Consider the following 22,060-nt stretch of genomic DNA (forward strand, 5'->3'; position numbering starts at 1 on the left):
CGTGCCAGAATCAATCGCACAACGTCGCGTCGCTTATGAAAGTGGCGAAAAAAAGCGGACCATGTTTAAGACGACGAGTTTCAAAAGACCCAGCTTCGGTCTTTAAGATCCTTGTCTAATTAATGCACGCCGCTCGTTGATACACGTTCGACTCACGCGAGACGTGTTTTTGCTGGTGGCGTCGCTGCCACTCGAATCGGCGGAAATAAGAGTTTCGGGTTACAGGCAAAGGGTTTCTTTCAACGATTCGCTTTTACGACCGCTACTTGCGAACAACTTCCGCGCGACCCAGAAATGACTCTGAAACAACTTTTTCATTTCAAATCTTTCATTCAACGATTCTCCTAAATAATTACAGCCAATTATGCGCCATAAAATCGAATAGCTCGTGAGAATAAAAAATACAATTTGCTCTTAAGACGTATTCGTCCCTTGTAAGTTTTCCATCCAACACCTTGTACGTTTAACAGCCGCTATCTGCAAACAATCTTCTCCGCATACCGTTTACTGCGTCGTGTTTACTGCCTTTATCTCTTTTATTGCACGCTTCCGCACACGTTCGCATGAGAAACAAGCGTGCAGCTTCTCCTGTTGCCTCGTTCTACAAACTCACAACTTTCCACAGTTCTTTCTATACTCGTGGTAAGATCTAACTTGAGAGGACCAGATGCGTTAACGTTCCTCTCGAGTTAGCAAGGTTCGAGAAGAAACGTCGAGATAGGACCGGCGCTTGCGAGGAGTCGCGGCAGCGAACGTGCATCCAAGTTGGAGAGTTTATAGAAGCTGGCACGACCGCGAGAATTCTAGCTTTACGAGCGATAAAAGCGACACCGGGAGTTCGAGGCTCGTGCACCGTACACTTCGCGGCTTTCCAAGCCTTTTTGCGGCTCTCGTTGCTGGCGCCTTCGACTGGAGCACCGGATTGTCTCGTCCGCCGGAGCCACCCGTCGGCAAACGACGATGGAATCATAAAGTGGCGAGAGATGTACGCGATTCTTCGGCTTCGTAACCTCGTTCGAAAAATGTTGACGCTTCGTGACGATCCGTTCGGAAATCCAGCATCTTCCAATGGATGTTTGCCACAAGTATATCCATTTAAGTTCTATCTCTTTAGCTGTGCTCGTGAAAATGTAAATAATACTAATATACAGGGTGGTTGGTAACTGGTGGTACAAGCGGAAAGCGGGTGATTCTACGCGAAAAAAGAAGTCGAAAATATAGAATAAACATTTTTTTTTAATTTTTCTATCGAGACAACGATCCACAATGAGATCCGTTATAACGAGACGCGATAAAGCGCACGCGTACCGAGCAAAAATTCAAAGTCGATTTCCTCGAAAACAAAGCCTCGAACGAAAAATTTTTATTCTATATTTTCGACTTCTTTTTTCGCGTAGAATCATCCCCTTTCCGCTTGTACCACCAGTTACCAACCACCCTGTATATTTCAGTAACATAGATACATACGCGACGTCAGGTTGCCACGTTATTTAAAGGAGAAATTAATCGTTATTATTATGGCAACATTTACGTATCGTTAATATTCAAGTAAATTTCCCACATAAATGCAACGAACATTGTACAGTCTGGCCGTAAGAATGAAAATCACAGGGTATTCATTATGATATCGTAGATTTATCTGGTCTGGCAACTTGAAAGGAAATATGTACATCGAACAGTTGGCCGATAATAAGAAAGAACATCGAGCCACAAAGAACGAAACGCACGCGCGAAAAACCTGCAGATTAATTCATCGCGAGGCAGACGCACGGCGAGTACAGCGCGAGCCATTGAACCGATTACAAACAACCTTCTGATCGACTGGCAAAGTATGTAGCAGACGCTCGTCGCACAAAGGGTGCGATGTATTCGGTGCGTTCGCAGAGACATCGCGAGATCTCGTTCGCAAGAAACGCATTAACCGCGCGATAAATGAAATCGAACGATAACAACACGCTGTCCATGCACAGTTCGTTGTGTCTCGTTGCGTTTCCACCCGTTTTACCTTGTATTGTGGCGCATGACACGCACAAGGGTGCCGTTCGCGCGCTGACAAATGTGCCATAATGGATCTACCGATAAAAAACTCGCGTGCAAATCACTCTTCCTGCCCGTTTCTTGCGATCTATCGCTACAAACGCGTTTCTATCTGCCCGAGCATCGTGCATGATGGACATTGACATTTTTTGACTCGTGAACGTAATAGGATATACACAGAAGATCTGCACGTCGCGTAATCAACGTTGTTCTTATTCGCATTCAGAAAGATGAAGATTACAGGATAAAAACATGATAAGTAGATTTTTGTTGATTTTCTGATTCTATTTCTACTTGTCGAATGGATAGGAGAATTTTAATATAACATAATTGAATTTTAAATAATAAATTAGCCAAGTTGCATGGGAAACAAAGGTGTACGTAATTATTAAGACACGCGATGTTTTAACATCTATGTTACTGTAATATTTTGTCAGTCGATGCTTTGAAAATTTTCAAGAGGATCAACTAACGTTTAGCTCTAATATCAGATACACATAGACGCAAATGAATCTTAAAAGGTTGCTTTCCTGTAAAAAATGGAAGATGTGTATCACGTTCTTCCCGTGTCTCCAATTACTTTTTACATCTTCGTTTTAGGCAGAATCATTTCCAATTTCAAACGTTACCAAACGCGAATTACAATCAATACGAAAATCTCTTTTCTTTCCGACCAACAGATTTCAGTCGTCCCGTTGAACAGGTTAAGAACTGAGAATGCAAATCCACGAGGGTACGCTTAAGCCTCGTTTTACGATAGGATTTTAGAGACGGTCGATGGTATCGCGGGATACGATGATGAGATTCCATGCGGAATTCGAGCACGGTGGTCTCACGGTAAAAAAAAGGGGGGTGGTGGGTTGGGGAGAGACGACCCCGTTTGGTCTAATCGGTCGCCGAGAAAGGAAGAGATCCCCGGCACACCGGGAAACGAGATTAACGTCCAGCTGCGTTTCGCAGATGCAAGACTCGCGGCGTAGTTCGGCTGCCATTAGCGAAACGTCTGATATGGATGAAAGCTTGGTGCTGGTCGCGCTCGTTCGACGGTGATATAACTGCTGCTCGGCCCATTAGGCCTGAATCCGGCTTAAGCGACGACTTCTCCCAAAGGCCAAGTTCCCTTTCTCCTTTCGTCTCTTCTCGTCGCTTCGTCTCATCGACGTAGCATACTGGCCACGGTTGGAAAAGACGCCTCGAAGAGACCCGACGGCGTTGAGAGAATTATTTATCGATGGGAATTATTCCGTGTGAAATCGAACCGGCTCGCGAACCGCCTCGTTACGCATTCATGCGGCCCCCTATTATGATACGGCGCGTTGCGCGCCCCACTGAAAGACCCTCTCGAAGGGAGAAGAAGGGAAGTCTCTTCTTCCCCCGGTGACGGAAGTTCGGTCACCCGCGACTATCAACAAAGAAACCATTCTTGCCAACGGTCCGCACCCTTTTCCGTTCGCTCGTGCGATCGTCCATTTTTTCGCCGCCTCTTCGTATTCATGGAAACTCGCGACTCGTTACGTGTCGTCTGCGAAATAATGAAAAGCGAGGCAGCTTTGCTCTCAGCTGGAAGAAGGAACGCTTTATCTATAACGCGATTTTCCACGACTGGAAGACGCGACAGAAAGATGAAGGAAGAGCGGCCAATTAATTTGGAATAGTTTCCAATTGACAGATCCTAGAATGGTTGGGCAAATTCTCCATCTCCGAGAGCCGTCTTCCCTCAAGATCAGAGCCTGAATCGTATGCACGTTTTCTTTTTCAAATCCCACGGAATCTTCTCGCTGGGTGAGCAGAGGAACGCGGAATCCAGGGGAAAAGGCGAGCATCGAACGAGAGACCAAGATAGACGAAACAAGAGGAGAATGGAACTCGATGTCTGGATTTGGCAGAAAAATCTTCTCTACGTGGCTGCACCCGGTAGCTTCCGAAACTCGATCGGCCGATTGGCTCGTCTGTATTCGGTTTTTCTTCGTTGGTTATTCTTAACCGAACGCCGACACGACGAAATGCCTCACCCTATTTCCGTTTCGCGCAGATAACACGGAATTCACGGAAGCCGCGACACTGGCATTGCGTTCGACGTTCCAGGAATCGGGAGAAATCGTATTAAACCGTATGATTAATTGGTCTACGAGGCTTTACGCGAAGGTAAATTCGACTGTGTACGAGATACGCACGAGCGAAAGTTTAGAGGACGATGTATCGAACAATTCTCGCCGTACCGTAGTAACTGGGATCGAGTACACCTTCTTCAGGTTCAAAGTTGATAATCTCGAGATTATGCGTAAAAACGAGGCTCGTGCATTCGAAGGGATTAACCTTGGACCTCGCGAGGAACTTGCAGCCTGAACGAACTTTAAATCCACTCTACAGTCCATTTGGTAGCGAGGTAGCTTTTCGAAGATCTAAATGGAGCCCTATATATAACACCTGCAGAACTCCGTCTGCTGTACAACCTAGAACGACCTTCGGAGTTGCAGGCCGTTGAACTCGTTCGAAGGGCGTCCATTAAAAATCCGATCCACGCGATATCTCTGCTACTTTCTCTGCAAGCGCAATATCTCATCGTTGCTCTGCTTTCGTGAATGTAAACGATAATTTATCTGTCTGTGACGGATCTCGTTAATCGAACGAACGGAAGAAAATCAATCGTTTCGACACCTGCACGCTAGAAGCGGCGTAAGGAGAGAGAGAACGATCGATAAACGGAGTCGAGTACTAATTTACTTGCAAAGGGCAGTAAAACCGGTGCCTCGCGCAGATCGGATCGACCAAGGGGGAAAGTGCACGGTGGCTAGCCACCATCATTTATCAAGGATTCTTTTGGCGAGAGGAGAGACAAAGAGAAGGATAGAACGGGGGAGAAGCTGTTCGTTGGGCTGGATGAAAATCGCTGAAGAAGCGCGCGATCATTTATCGAAGAGGAACGAGGTCCCATCAGGCTGTTTTTGGTCGTGTTGGAAAGCTCGTCGCTCGAGCCCCCACGAGCTTCGTCTCTGCCGCAGAAGAAAGGAAACAGGAAGGAAGAAATAGGAGAATGAACATGTGGCCGACACGTGAGCTGAACGAATAACTAGGATGATGAATCTATCGCGTGGGCGGCCTCGATGCAACGCTCGCTCGCTGGGATTATTGTTTGCTTACAGCGTTCGCTTCCAAAATATTTTTCATCCAGTTTTGTGCTGCGAAAAGAACGAACCGATGCAACTTGCTGAGCAACCGAATTTCTCCTCGACGAGCAACGAGTAAACATCGACTCGGTGGTGCGTATGGTTCGATAGTTTTCGAGCGAAACTTGGCGCCGTAGCGAGATGCGTGAAACTTTGTCGCGATTAAAAATTGACAGTTTCGTTGAGCACGAAGAAGCAAGTAAATTAGACGTTAGTTGCAGAAGGAGGTAGACGCAGTAAGATGTTTCTTGGGAAAGTATGACGTACGCGAGAATTCACGGAAGAAGTCAATAACGGTCGGCAGACCGATGTCTTCGAATTTTTCAGCCCCGCCTCGATCGTGCTCCGTGCGATTAACGACGGTCAATAAATTTCTCCATGATCGTTCTGCCTTTTCGTTCCGCGAATTCGCGGCCGATTAGTCCCTTCTTCCTCTCCGAGACTCGGTACCTGTTAGTCTCTCTTCTTCTCGTTCCCGACGTTTTCTCTTCCTTACCAGAGAACGAGCGGGCTCGTTCGGCCGTAATTAAGTCCTCTATGAATATTCCGGCTGGCGAGAAGAAGCCGCCGGTTCAACCAGTCGTATAATTCTTTTCACCACGAACCGTAAACTACCGCAAGAGAAACGCGCTTGGAGAGACACTCGGCAGGGGCTGCATAGTTTCTGGCTTTATCGAACGTTGACTGATTCTTCGAAGCGGAGCAGAGCAATCGTACGGAGTTTCTGTAATCTATCGTCGTCCGTCTCGTTTCTTCCGACGTTATTGAGATTCGTATGACTTTATTCCGGGCTTTCACGATAACTTTGTACGAATTGTTGCGAATTTTTATTCCACATGGCTCGTTTATTTGAGACAATCTTACGCAAATTCGGAACGATCGATCCTTCGATGAAAAGATAGTTTAATTTCTATCGTGCGCTATTGGAGCACGGCGAATTTCTGCTGGTGTAAAGATCGTTTTAATAAGACTGCAAAGAATTTTTATTTGGGAGCACTCTCCCCTAAACAGGGTGTACCCGTTTCCAGGAAATTCTAATTCACGAAACTCCCATCGAAGCAGGGAAATTTGCAAGCAGGGAAATTAGAAACGGAACACCCTACCAAACATCGATGCAGCTCAATCAACCCAGCGCATTACAACAACGCCACGATGAACGTCTCTGGATGTTCGTCTAATATAAGTCCCGTACAAACTCCTGCTGTTGTCGCCGATCGACCGAAATCAGTCCGCTCTCTCTGATCCAATATCCGCTTGTAGAGAGCTTTCCAATTTCACGAATGACGAATAACTCGGTTGGCTCCATCAGGACCGATCTGCCAGGTCGATTTTGACACGAGGGTTTGAGGTGGCTGGGCGAGGGTGGTGCAGGAGGACAGAAAAGGGGGTGGCCTCGTCTACGACGAGAGAAAACAAACGTAGGCCGGATAGAGAAAAGAGAGACGGTCATAACGGCGAGTCTCGACGCGCTCGACGATATTTCGATTTTCATTTAGACACGACACGTAGCGGCACTTCGAGCGAAACAGCGGTTTTAATTAAAGCCGTGGTCGTCCTCCGTCGACCACCCTCTGTCTCTCTCTTCCGATATTCAAATCAGTAACCCGCATTTCTGCACGCCGCGCCGCGCCGCGCCTCTCTCCGTTCCCAAAGCTGGCGGCAGATGGCCAGATCCTCCTCCTCCGAGAAAAAGGTGTCCCCGCGTGGTCGCCAGACGCGTCGCGTGTTTTCCCGACACGACCACGGCCTGCTCTCAACGAAGCACGCCTTTTCTTCCACCCTGACTTTCGACGCGTTAATCGTCATACGATTATTCGCCAAAATCCAGACGCGTCGTTGGTCTCGGTTTGTGAAAATTGTCGGACGATTTATTTACAAGGACGCTTCTCTTACTGTTGCGCGTCTTTTTCTCCCCCTTTTGTTTCCTTTTTTTAATCGACATACTCGTAACGATACTAGAAACAGCGTTTTTAACATCGTCGTTAGAAGAGAACGGGATTTGTCGACTCTATCGCGATGTTTTCAGAGTTCCGTTTTCAGGGGAATATATTAACTTGTTTCATACAAAGTCAGAACATTTTACCGTGTAATTTTTCACTTTATCAGCGTATCTCCTAAGTGCTTCGGGTAAGATGATTGCGAGTCAACGATATGTACACAGCTATAAAATTAAATTGCCAGGTACTTCCCCACAATGTCTATAATTAAGAGGATCCTTTGAATAAGAAAAACCCGTTGATTATAACGTTTATTAACCCAATCCCTCGGTAATCATATACATATATTCAAGTATAATCCAGCTTTTTTCCTCTCGTACCAATTAAACAATCAATTAATATCCAGATATTACCTCTATCGGTCAGTCGTCGAAAACAAAATCATCGCGACTAATACCCGTTATATTCCCTGTTTCAACGGAAACGGATGAAAGACAGAAACGCTAAAACTGGTCGAGTGAGCAAGTACAAGTAAGTACAAGCAAGTACGGCAGGAAATGGCGCCCACGTTCGTGTCTCACCGACGCGGATGCTTTGACCGACAATCAAGACACCGTTTTGCTGGGATACGAAGGTCCTGCTGATGGTCGCAATCATCGTCGTCATTGCGGCCGTCATTCGTGTCGGGCATTATTCTCGAGCGATGGCAGGACCGAACAACCAGCGGCATCGCGAAAGAACCACGACCCACGCGAAGACCATAATCAAGCAACGCTGTCCTACGGGCTTCTCTCTCTCTCTCTCTCTCTCTCTCTCGACGTTGGCTTGCCAATTGCGATTCTCCAGCCACTACTCGGTGCAATGTTTTCTCTCGGCGTGTCGACGACCCGATGTGCATCGTTCCGCGACAAGAAATACGACCGGCGATCATTTCTTCGCCAAATGCGCCGATCGTCGCGCAATTATTCCAACTATTTACCTCCAACGTGGATAATATCGAACTTGTTCCTCCGAGTCCCGTTAAAGTCTTTTCCGCGAATCTCGAGGCGTAAAAACACTGATCGAAGATTAAATTGGACGAGGATTAACACGGGTTGACTTGTAGGGGATGTTTTTCCAAGTTTTCTTCGGGGAAATAGATAAGACGAGGTTGATACACGGGGGTGAAGCGGGACGATGGATTGGTGCAATGAGATTCCAATCCGGATTTTCCGTCTTCTGGTTAGATAATCTGACCAACTGGTCTATCTAGATCGGCAGAGTCCACGGGTGGTGTCCTTACGCGGTTTCGTCCCCTTCTGAGCATCCGATGACGGAGAAATCAATACGTTCTCGCGGGAAGCAATTATATCCGTGATAGCTATTTGTCATGTGGTTGCCACGGAAACCTCTCAAAGCTGGCAAATATAACTTTAAATGTCACTTGTAAAACGGACAGTCAAACGTTCTAAAATATTATTTTATGACATCGCATCCGTCAAATAAGGGTCTCGAGAAAGAAGAAAAGTGGAATTCAAGCAGAATCGTCGGATAGCACATGTACGCGATTCGACCTATTTTCGAACGGACGAAAGAATATAAATGGCCATTCGATTTTATGCGAACTATTCTTGCTACATTTAAGTGAAAAATCCGAAGCCTTCAAACGGGCATTTCACGCATTATCAAAACCGACATACAACGCGATGAAAAGCGAAGAAAACAGTTCGAAATAAAGAATGCGTCCAAAATTTTAGAAGATCGTACACTGATATCTGAAATTATCGACGATAAAGTATCCTGTCAAGGCAGGAAAACCAGTCTCGCGTTTTTAATATTAAAACTCTACCCCGCATTGTAACTGAACGTCAATTATATTAAATCTTCCTAACAAATATGGACTTTTTCGTAGAATAAACAAATTACCTGCCTCGAATAAACAAAACCGACTTGTCTTGTAATTATGCTCTACCACAAACCGCCGCAAACACATGCACAGCCTGCGAATCAAACTCCAGAAACTGGCACCACGCACGTAATCGCCTCACCGCAGTCGATGATTAGGTACCCGCCGTGCTGCACCGACGATCGATCTTATTCTGTAGCCTCACGAGAAAGAGAGCTTTATCGGTGATCGCGGCACGGGGTCCGTAAATATTCGCGATATAAATGCTCCCTTTGCCGCGCCCTTAGGCGTCCTCGTCTGGCCAGTTTCCTTATCTAATCAGGCGGCGAGCAGTCGCGCCGTGAATCACGATCCCTCGATCGAACGGAAAAACGCGTTCTCCACGTCGACTGGTCCTGGCCAAGCACGGCGACTTTCGCCATAAACGGCCTCGCACCTTCCACCAGCACGTTCCTCGCACTCTTACGCTCGCGCGTCCTCGCCTGCTTTTGCTAGCGAAACCTTTGCCTACGAAGGAGAATTTTCCTTTCGTAAGAAAAGACAATTTCGTAAAGATCGGACGAGCGTCTGTACCTTTCTTCGAAGAGCAACGTACTCTTTCTCGTTTAGGTAAAATGTGAATTGGTCGATTTGGCGTGAAACGAGGGTCGCCTGTCCAGGAGGTTGTTAAATGTGTCATTTATGAGACGGAGAATCGTACTGACATCGATCTTTGCGAAGTAAAAGTTGGCATCGAGTAACTTCGGGGTATGCAAGTGGAATTTGAGAATCCTTTGAAGTTAGTAAAATTCTATCGATATGAATTCCATTTGTCTCAGCGGAATTTTAGTTAGTGTCTGATTAAATGAGCTCTTACCGACACAATCTACTTATACGAGTCTCAACTCCTATCGCGTGAACGGAAAATCATAACTAGCGGAGAGAACGAAGAGGATAGAACTCTCATTATGTGTGAGTTGCTTGTCCTTCGATAGATTTATACGAACCGAGATCTGCTGTAGAATATTTTCGTAAAAGTTCGCGTTAACAATGTCACTGATGGGAACCTGTGTATTATTCATAACTGAGAAACAGCTATCCCGTCTGACTCAGCCATAAGGTTAATATCCTTATCTTTGTCGACTAACGGGAAATAAACCGAGCGAATTCTTAATTGGGAATACAATACGGGTAATGCGAATAAAGGGGCACGTTACATCAAATAGACTTACGACGTTCGATTCATGCTCGGCTGGCTTTAATGCAGATTTTGCATTGCACGATACTAAACAATTTCTTATTAAGTAATTGATCTTATCAAATCTTGTGTTGGTTACAGATATCTTCGTACACCTTAGAAGATGAAGACGATACATTTAAATAACAAAAACATAACATATTTATTCCGTGAGGTACGAAGCGATAATAAAATAGGCCTAGTTATGTTAACATCTATGTTATCTCAGCTTATTTTTATCGCTTCGTTTCAATAGAAATAATTCTTTCGTATAATATACGAAAGCTGAACAACCTTTTCCAATTGGAAATAACTTCATTCTCTTATCCACATCAGCATCTTTAGTATTATCAGATAAATTTCTAGAAAATTCACGATCACTTCCAATCTACCATACAGTGGCGACAAGTACTAGTTTTCCGCACACATGAGTTATCAAACACGTGCGAAAGTATGTGCGTAAGCAGAGGCGCGTAATTTAAGCCAGACGTCGTCCGCGAGAAAATCGATCCGTTCGACTCATCGTTTTATGGAACACGATACGGGGATCGCAGCGGACGACACCGTACATCTTACGACTGCTATTGGTACACGCGATTCGCGAACAGACAACACGCGTTGCGTCGCGTCCAAGTTCGCAAGAAAATAAACGATATAACGAAGAAGAAAGCCAGGAGGTTTCGTAAACGTATCGCGTTACGGTTCAGAGAGCTGCTAGCCGGTTACGATTGCGCGCTATGGGCTCTAGGTACTCTTGACCGAGTGAAATGGCGACGAGAAAGCCATAGAGAGTGGGAATTTCACTTCTGTTTCGTTTTCACGCTCGTTTTTCCCCTCGTTTCTACTATCTTTTCCGCTTTTTGTTTTTTACGTCTGTTTTTTCTAGCCGGCTCCGTTCAGTCGCGTTCAATCGATGACGCGTTCGACCGGTTCGTGGCGTATCGATCGCGAACCGATTGTTCGCCTAGCGATAAATCTCTGGGCCTGTATCGAATAAAAATGCGCCGACCACGTAGCCAGCAACAGTTTATGCGGCGTTCGCTTTACACCGCTCGCCGACGACGACACACCGTTGCGGGTGCGAGTTGTGTAAATCGAAAAACAATACAGAGGCGAATTTTAAATGGCGGAGAAATAGTAGGAAACAAAAGGGGGGACGTGAAACGAATCGATACGGCTCAGAGCTGTGGCTGCAATTTACACTTTGCATGTTGGAGATCTTGCCACGTACGTAGTTACCGTTATCGTCTCTAATTCCAATCTTTATGCATCGGCATTTTCGTTCTTTCCAGCTTTAGCCTTAATTATGGTACTTCGAATGGTCTATCCCCCTTTTCTGAGGCAACCATTGCAAACAGATTAGGCGAGAGTTAGCAGCAATTAGTCGCTACACTAAGAACGATCGAAAGGCGGATCTAACCACGAGCAAGACATTAACAAGAGCAATCTTCTGCATCGTAGACGTTTCGTGACCGTAACCATCAGCCAGCGCGAAGATCGATCGCGAAGCGTCGAAGAGATGCCGCAATTCCACCAGCTACTTCCGCGAGGCCCGCATGCGAATTGCGTAATTTTCGCACAAATTCAAAAGCCCGTGGGCGTGTCGCGCGGTCTGTCTACGCGTGTTTCGTACGCGTTCGCATAATTTTGACATCCACGTTGGTTCTTCGGTCGCGCGACGAGACTTTGGTTTGTGTAAATAAACCACGAGATACCGAGATCAGTTGGGCGGATCGCGAAGACTTCAGTCTCTTCCGTCTGTTCGGCTTTCGATCGCTCGTTAAGTTCTCGAGAAGCTGGTGAAAGATTTTGTCGTTCTGTTTTATTTTGACGACCGCGTCCTTTAATATCCTTCGATTCATGCGTGCAATTTATATCACTTGTGTGGTAAAGCGTGTGATAATTGATTTTCGAATATTCATACATCAATGGAAATTTCTCGAACAAAAGGGAAAACTAGTTGAGTTTGCCAGAATGAATTCGATTTAATCGTTTCAGCTCTAACGATCTGCATGTGGCTTTCAAAAAATTGTTCGCCATACACTGTGAATTTATTAGCATGTTCGTGTACAACGATTAAAACGTTCGTTATCACGCTTGTTTGGAGTAAAACGTCTGTCACGAGTCGTATTATGTTTTTCGTGCTTTCTTACGATATATTTAACAAACCGGTATATTTTAATTAACGAACGAACAAACCCTTGTTGCCGTATATTCTTCGCCAATTTCAGAAAATCCAGTCGACCAAGTACCGTTCTACCAACACTGCTGCGTCAATGAAGCATTTAAAAAATACGCTAGTGAAACGTGCATACACGCGACGCGTTTATACCTGCCGGGTCTATTGCCCAGGGACACGCAACAACGTCCATTACACATTGTTAACGCGATTGTCCCCCTTCTGTTTTGTGTTTTTCCACGGATAGAAAGTGTCAGTCGGGGACCGGTATCGTCAGCGTATCCTCCCCTTTCCGATTTTCCCGACTAACTCACGCCGGTAGCCAGCCCCTTTTGTGTCGCGTCGACGCGTTATCGAAGTCTTTTTTGGTACAGGAGATGGCAACCAAGAGAGAAATCTCCGATTTCCGATGTCGGCCAATTGGTCCTGACTCCTAGCCGTTCCATCTGTCACCGGCAAGCTATTGGCTCGTTTTCCTCGGACTGGCCGCGACAGGAAGTTACGGCACGTGCCAACGGAACTAAGTAACCTATCCGCCGTGCAATTCCACGCCATCGGCGATCTTACTCTTCTCCGGTTATCTCTTAATGGCGCGGCTCTACCCGACCGTAAAGGGTCGCGATTCCTCCGGGACGAGCCACCGAGAATTAAATCTGAAATCTATCGTCCGAATGGAGGATTCTTTGTTGAGAAATTATAAAGGATCGCGTGGAAAGAGACGTTGGCATTTCGCAGCGTTCAATGTCTTTCAGCCGCTAAAATTTCCTGTTTCTGACACTTTCACGGTGTAACGGAGCAACGAAGAATTCAGAGTGAATGGTGTAGAAGAAAATCGTCTCTTTATCCCCGAGATTTCTCGTATTTCTGCTGTTATATACAACGAAGCGCGCCCTTTCTACCATCTACAGAAAATGGATGTTAATCGTTGAGTTATGTATGATGTTTAAAATGTGAAATTCGTGAGTATCTCTCGTGCTGCACCGCAAATGGCCCCCATTAACACTTTTCTAGCAGGTGGTTTCTGCAAAATCTATGTTTACAGTGAGTTTCTATATACATTTCTGGATTTGTTCCAGACTCTACTTACACCGTTAATTACAGCGCTCGTGAAATCTTAGTAAGTTTCGTACAACAGACGCGATATACCCATAACAATTCTCTACGGTACAGGTCTATAAGGTTTTCGTATTTTCAATTAAAATCGCTTTTCAAACGAAACTGCTACGATTAATCAGTGATATTATTCCTATCAAACGAATCTTCGCTCGATGCTTTCGCTTCATCTTGCTGCGTCGTAAACACAGAAGAGCGTAGAAACGGATAGACCAAAGTGACGATGTAACCGTATTCCGGTTGCCAGACGATCGAAATCATAAATCCATTAGCGGCGAATTGGTCGCGTCGATCGCTCGACGTGGCATTCTGATTTTGGCAAATTGCCGCTGACGGTAGGCAATGTCGCCGGAAATGGCAAAATAGCCGATCGATTAATCCCGCCAGGTTTGCTAATCGGTCCACGGCACGTACAAGCGTCATCGTACCGCTCGTTTCTGTCCTGTTTTCCCTTTGATCCTCCCGCCAACCAGTCCTACCTGGCGTGATTACGCGGTTTCCGGCAGAAGTAGTCCCGCGTTCCAGCTCGTTCTAGGAAACGAGCTTTTTTCAAGTAGTCGAACGCGAGAGAAACGACTGCGGCAACACGATCTAAGAATACGCGTACACGTCGATTCTTGGGACGTCGGACTTCCAGAAATAAATCCGCGCTTTGAGAAAAGATCGTAGACTCCCTACTGTCTGCCTCGTTCCGCTTCCCAAGAATTCTCTAACACCGTCGTGACTTTATGACCTCTCGCAGTTGTCTCTGTTTTAAAGGAGACAAAGGCCGAGGAATTGGAAGAGCTTCGTTCTACATCGAATCGTAAACTCTCGTTTTAAATGTTGTGGGCTGAACTTGTTGCGAGTTCTCGATGGTGGAACGATGCTTCTGGCTGCGCTTCTATACCCCGACGCTCTGAGATCTCTCGACGTTGAGTGGTCGTTGTTATGAGACAGGCTTAAGAACGGAATTCGAACACTTGGCGACGGTTTCGGTTATTTAAGAAGATAGCGCGGTAGCAAGAATTCGATCGAAGAAACGAAAGAAACGGAAGCACGAGTGTGAGATTTTCATCGTGTACATAGCGAGATTATAGAATTGCACAGGTGTTAAAGTTTACGTGTTTCGAGAACAGAAACGGTAGCTTGAAACGTACACACGGCGGCAATATACATATGATGTTAATTGCGAACTTAAAAAGTTACGAATAACACATAAATCGGGAAGTGATTCTTGAAATACGCAACTTGCTACTTGCTACGTAAACAAATCTGATAGATACGTCAATTTCCAAATCATTCGACAGTCTGTAATCCAAGATACTTCTATGAAATATTAAGTCGTCTGAAAAGTTTCCTTCGTTTTATAAGGAAATAATACAATTTTATATTATTTTATCGAATTACGCATGATCCATTTTGTTTTATCAAGATATAGATCACAACGTTCGACAGATTAGGTTTCATGTTTGTACAAAGATGCGTCGTTCTAAAATACGTGTAAAAGAAAGACACTTTTCGGACAACCTAATACGTACAGTTCGATTTTTGTCACCGGTTAACGATCCACCGTATCTGTGCCATCGAATATCGTCTAATTCTATTGACATGCTATTTAGAACGAAGTCGGAAGCGTGTCGCGAAATCTCTGCTAGAAATTTCCGAGAGTTACACAAAGTAGCGTGCACATTGTTCTCTTTCTCTGTTCTTTCTTCCACGTAAAGACGAAAGTAACTAAAAAGTGCGCGTGACGAGTAGCCGGTCGACGAATTAGCGTAGGTGCACTGTAAATGTATTAAACGACGGCATCCTGATTACACGACACATCATGGCTGCAATTAAGCAATTGGCCGCGGTTTCCATTTCGCCGACACCCGGAAGCGTGTGCACGCACGTCGCGACGAATTCGCCTGTCGAGAGTGTCGAGACGCCTTGTTTCCAAAGCGGCGAACGATATATCAGCCTGGACATCTGTGAACCGCGACGGTAATTTTCCTCGTTAATTTGACACTGTTTGAACATCGATCCTCTGGTCGATCGTAAAAGACGAACGTTAAGCTAAGTGGATTGTCAGGATTTGGAACTAGAGAAATTCATCGTATCATAATTTAAGTCTCGCGCCCCTTTACTGGTGCATTTGGCGATGGAATTAAGTTCGTGGAAGTTTTAAGTTGTTTGCTCTTTAACGATGGTTTTCTCGGAATAAATACTTGGAGCGCAGCATTTTCCTTAAAATAGCTTCTACGATTAAAGTGGGAAAAATAGTACTAAATGTATCTTGTAAAATCCGGTAGTGAAAATTTTACCTTGAGATAGTTTGCCAATTATCGGTAGATCGCGGATCTTTGCGTAGATTCATTTTACGAAGTAGAGGTTTGTAAATTTTTATAAAGATAACTTTAGATATTTCGTATAATTTTTCATATCATACGCGTTCCATATATCTTTGCATCCTGAAAATTTCCACCAATGCATAAACGTTCGCGATCTAACTACTCGCTAAACTTTTACAAACCAGAATGAACAAGTTTCACCGCTAGAATGGAAACTGCAAGTGTGCAAAGTATAACTCAAAGAGCGATTAATACTTTCAGGTGGAAAAAAACGTGGGGCCATAAGTGGCGTTCGATTGGCATCGGGCAGTCAGTTCAGCGGCGCGAGAGAGACGATAAATCTGTGGGACAAGGATCGATAGGCGTGCGATTTCGACGCTTCGAAGAATCGTTCGAGCGTTCGCGTCCCGCTGCTCGCGACACATCGATTAAACGTGATTTTGTCGCTCGTGAACAATCGTTCGACCGTTATCGTTACCTGCGACGGATCGATTAAACGCGATTTCGATACTTACGAGAGTCGTTGAAGCGTAACGACGACGACGAGAAGGAGAAGGTACACGGTCGTCGCGACGCTTCTCCTCTCTCGAAAGCCCGTCTCGAAAGTTCCGTGAACTGCGTTACGCGAACGGTACTTGGCTAACTGTTCTCCGGACGCGGTTTCCGAATCCACTTCCGGCAGGACAGTTGGCGTCAAATTGCAGCGGCAAATGTCCGCGCGAAATGGACATTAACCCGAAAAGCGGCTCTCCGCTTGCTCCGCTTTGATGTTCGCGCGGATAATTGTAGTTACCGCCTCGTCAAAAGACTCATTACGTGTCACGGCACTTATTACGCCGTAATTATAATACGACCCTGCTCTCTTTGTACAACCTCCGCGAATATTTGCAGCCTGGCCACCTGTGGTCTTCGATGTAACTCGTCCAGGAATTTCTACTTGTATTACGCGATACCAACGAAAAACCTCCAATATCGAGGTTAATTTAACCTGGCCAGGCTTTGTCGGGTTTATTGCTTATTCCCTTGTTCATCGGTGCGGTGTAATTAGGGATACGATGCTCAACATTGATATTTATAGCAATGGGGTGAAAACTCTTCGAAATTGAAAGACAGAGAATAGAACATGGCAGATACCGTTGGCAGTAAGCTCTTTAACTTTCTTTTATTTTATTCTACGAGTAATCTATATTAGCGATATTAACTTTAGGTCGGAATACAGTGACCTGATTTTACTTAATTCGATCTAGCTTGATCACAGGTAGATGCCGGTTAGCAAGTTCTTTCAATTTCCTGCATTTTATTCTTTCTATAATGGTAGCAGTGGTAACGTTAACTCTGAACAAACAACGCGTCCGTTTCTATTCATCAAAGTTTGGAGAAAGCTGAGTTTAATACAGCATTATTTCCATTTAGGGATCAGGAAACAGACTTGTTCAAGAGGCAAGCCAACTAACTTGTAGGCGGCCACTTGGAATATTAGGCCGAGGGAGAGGAATCCGTCGACAACCTGAATAGCTCAATTAGAATAGCTCGAGCTCAACGACCAAAAGACTCTGATCAGAATTTTGGCTTGGACAAGTTCGGTCCTGCTCGCTGTTCCAGACTCCATGTCCGATAATGAGTCGTGATATCTCATAATCTTATGCTAAAAATGCTATGCTAAAAAAATAAGAAGAGGAATTCAAAGCAAACCCCAACCTTTCTAGAAACATGTCAAAGTGCCTCCTAAGTCAATAAATCTCTCAGTTTCAACGTGATACATTTTTTCCATGGTCTATCGCCTCACCACCTTCCCGCGCACCCTTCCATCTCACCATCGTGTCTTTCTTTTTGTTCTCTTTCTTTTTTCTTTTTTTTTCTTCAACGATCGTTTCCGCGATCCGTTAAGACGCCGGCTCACCGAGCGATAACGTTTCATCGAGCGGGAAAATCTATCGGTGAGTCATGAGTTTTTACGGTACATCGAGGCAGGTGGAGGGAATCTGCGATGAAAAGCCGGAAGACGGCGACGTCGTGCGGGGTGGGAAAGGGAACGAAGCGGAAAAAGGGAGAACGGATAATTACCTGGCGTCCAGAGAGAGGTCCAGCAACGGCCGACTCGTCGAAGACGTCGAGCTTGAAAAGGGCTCTAATCCGTTCGCGAAACGAGCGAAAGATAATTTGGATCGGTCGAATAGGCCACGGATCATATATTATATACGTTTACGGTGGTACGAGCAGCGATCAGTCGCCTGTGTTTCGTGTGCGCCGTTTTAATTAATTCACTGCATTTCCTCGATCGATTCGCTCCGTGCCGAGCTAATTACGATTCCGGATAATTTTTAATTAATGGACCGAACCGGGGCGAACGAACTGACTGATCGGAGACTTTTCGACAACCGCGATTATTTACGAAAGGTCGTACATTTTTGAACATCGGTGGCTGATCTTGTTCCACTTTCGGGAATTAGGGTACTCGTGAATATGTAGCGAACGGAGTACGCTTACCGTGGGTGAATAAATTCCGGATATCCTATCGAATAGTGTACGGAAGATCGGCACCAAGATAACTACGTTACAGATCCAGTGCGCTTATCCGAGGGAATTCTACAGGCGGAACACGGGTTACTAACCTTAACTAATTCAGCATTCCAAAATCGTTCATTCGTAGGTCGATAGTTTTTCTAATTAACCTATTCGAACTTTCCAAGAATACCAATTCTCAACCTCAGCGTTAAACCTTTGAACCAATTAATATGTATAACATTCTATAATAAATACAATGGTTCGTAAATATTTGTCGTAGCCGTTGTACGTAAAACTTTATACGTTTTAACGTGTTTAAACGATAAATAAACTTTTACAATAATCATCGATCATTCCATTTGTCCCGCTATTATTCTCCTTCAGCTTCGTGCTTGTATTCCCATATTCCAGCACATCTTTAATACTCGATCTACCCACCGAACGTAAAAAGAAGACTCTGCCAACGAGAGATATCGTCTGAACATCGTGGCCACGTGCTGGAATCGTAGAAACGAGCAAAAGTCATACACCATGAAACGCGACGAGAGTGTAAGCGTTTCCAACGACCAAGGAGCCAGTTAACCCGCGACCTTTCATCCAGCCTTCTCCTCGCGATGCACGTACGTATCTGCTGCATTCCGTCGAGGCGATCGCAGGTATCAACGCAGCTTCGAGTCTCATTCGGTCGTTCGGCGTGCCGGTTAAGGGGTTAACGACACGAGGCAACTTGCCTCCCCCCGCGACATTTGCGAATACAGGCCTGACGTGCAGGTTATGGCATTGTAAGCGAGGGGCACCTGGTGCTAGGCCGTGGTACACCCACGGAATTCGATTAATGTCGCAGGATCGATCGATCCTCTGGTCGCATAACGTTTAATTAATCCGTACGTGGCCGGCTCGAAAGGAAGGAAGCCGGCTCCGTCTCTCTGTTTATTAGCCCCAGCCCAATATGTTGCGTCGATAGAGCTGCCTTCGCTGTTTGTTTATCCCACATCAAAAGGATCCGATACGCTCGCTTAATCGTTGTTTTCTGCCGCGCAACCGCCGCGTTTCCGCTGCACACGGGGTTGCAGCTCTCCAGGCTTCTTTCGAGATGCCTCTGGCAAATCTAAACGCTGGAAATCGTTGCGAAGGGCGTTGCAATACGTACGTACAATGTTTGTGTACGGTGGTTTCAGGGTTTCGGATATTTGTCACGTTCGTGGATCGTCGAATCGTGGATGATCGTTTGGAGCTTAGAAAGAGCAGCGAAATGAATTCGTGGAAACTGGAGTTTGGTGTATGCTTCTCGCTTGCCTGTTCTATACGATAGGCAGATTTCTATTTCTATTGTCGGATGAATACTTTCTAAATGGCGCGATCTACTTTGAGCAACGTATCATTTATATTCAAGCGACACGACGCTCGACGTGATAAATTGCACGTTGGAGGTATGCCAAGTTACGTGGTTTAACGATAAATTCTATCGATGAAGTCGTTTCGAGGAATCGATAGCGTTTCCAATTTTACGAAACGGGATCTAGGTTGCTCGAAATCCGAAAGTTTCCAGAACACGAGGATTAAATCGGAAAGACGACGACGATGGGTCGAACGGATAAGGCGGGTCAGGTCTAATTGCCAGACCCTCGGGACCTAAAACGCATGATTTATGGACCCTTCGAGATCCTCTGCAGGATTCGGAGGTTCTTAAAAGGAAGGGACAGGCACTTTGAACGCAAACTCCTGATACTCGATTCGAACGGTTTTCTAGGCGGTCGGATCTCCCTGTCAGATAACGTTGACGACTCGTCACAACGCGGCCGGGAGCTGGTGTGTACACAGGACAGGGAAAAGTCGCACGTTCTACGAAAATCGATCGCGTGCCTCGTCGTCTTTCTCGCACCGTGTAAATATAATTTTAATCTTGACGGAAATTTTCAGCAGGCAAGGTACACGACTGAAGGGGATCGAGATTGAAATCGCGTTCTCCATTTTGGTTGGCCGATTTCCGCGCGTTTACTCCATCAACGCTGGGATTCGACTCCAGTTTCCGGCTTAGAATTCAATACTAATATTTAACGTGGAAAACGACGATGTACATTTCGAGGTTAGCGTTCGTCCGTCCAGAATTCACAAGATGAAGGAAGTTTAATAGAAGGACCGTCCCTCTCTTCTTTTTCTTTTTTCCTTCCTTGACAGTGGAGTTAAACGATCGTCGAGTAGCAATATAAAATTGAAGAAGAGAGAGTTATCAACGGCAGACGCGAATCTTCTCGAGATAGATTAGACAGTGATCGATCTTGGAAGCGAGACGCGTGCAACTTTTTCCTCGCGCTACCGACACCCACTCGCTCATCGATATCCAATGATGGAAGATAATTTTTCCTGGTTGTCGCTCACTCTGCGCCGATCGCGATAACGTTGCTATTTATTCCATTAAATTATCAAAGAATTCATAAATTTCTCATCCACGTTTGTATTTTTCAAGGACAGCAAAAAGTTCTCTGGCATCTTTCGGAAGAGATTGATAATTCGTTATCAAAGTCATTGTTTCGTAAATCGTTTTGACAACTGGATGTTGTTTTCGCCTTATTTCATTCCGCGCACGAACAACCGCAGTCACCAGATTAATTACATGTCTTTCCATTATGGGATTAATACCCGGTCTGTACACGTGCTGAAAGTCTGTGTTTGCACACCGATGTTTGCCCCGTTGTGCAATCGATCGATCGCAATATAGAGATGGCGCACGCTATTACTGCTTTACATTAATATTTACACGGAACGCGAGATTTCACGGCATTCTGTCGGCTGCAATCTTAATCGCGAAATGTCAATCCTATTCGAATCGTCGTGACGTAACGTGCAATAAACTTTGAAAGCTCTATTTACAATACGAATGATTGCTTCGTGCCGTACATCACTTTTTTAGAGTTACATACATAAGCACGACGTTACTTATGAAACGAATACGGCCGATATATAACATTTTCAAGCGGAAGCAACTAGCGAAGCTTGTTCATACGCTATATTAAATTCACTCAGTTCTCCGTAATTACCTCCCGTTTCCAAGACTACGAACAAAAAGAAGCTAATTTTTAAATGCTCCGTTATTAAAGTTATTCAATTACTTAATTCCATTTCCACTCGACTCTCTTCACCACCGATTATTACTTCAAAAATTTTACACGCGATAAACAACTAAAAGTATGTTCAAAAAAAAAAAAAAACAACGCAGCATCATCAAGGTTTCGAAAAAGTTTCGGAATAATTAGCGGCTATTCAATATGCGTATCGAGTTTCTCTATCCAGAGGAAGAAGTTTTATTTGCAATTACCCTCGGTAATTACCCGCTGCTTCTGGACCACGGTGTATTAAACGTTGCCAGCTGGCGACGAGAAAACGCTGCCTACGCGGTTGCACGTCCTGGATGAGTTCGTTAGGGAACTTTTCATAAGTTTCTCTCGACCGCGTTCCCGCGTCGCGTGAGACCGAGCCATCGTCACGTTCTCCATTCCTCTTTCCCCCCTTTTCCTATTCCAGGACTCCAATCTTCCACGCACTTTTGCGTATCGTACCTTGCCAGAGAGAGGTGTTGGCTCGCACGCGTAATAACGCTCTGCTCCGACAACGGGCTCGAATTAAAATGCGCGTGCACACGTGCGAACGTATCCCTTTCACGGTGAGTCACGGCTCCGTACCCAAGTGCGGAAGCGGACAGGGGTGA

The 22,060-nt window shown here is 45.3% G+C and overlaps 1 protein-coding gene across 1 annotated transcript in view; it reads right to left on the reverse strand.

Annotated features, from left to right (window-relative positions):
• LOC117205899 (probable G-protein coupled receptor Mth-like 1) overlaps nt 1–22,060 on the reverse strand; it is a 153,925-nt gene that overhangs the window by 47,647 nt on the left and 84,218 nt on the right. The window lies entirely within an intron of this gene.

This window comes from Bombus bifarius, unplaced genomic scaffold, assembly GCF_011952205.1.
Source record: "Bombus bifarius isolate JDL3187 unplaced genomic scaffold, Bbif_JDL3187 scf7180000007996, whole genome shotgun sequence".
Classification (NCBI taxonomy): Eukaryota; Metazoa; Arthropoda; class Insecta; order Hymenoptera; family Apidae; genus Bombus; species Bombus bifarius.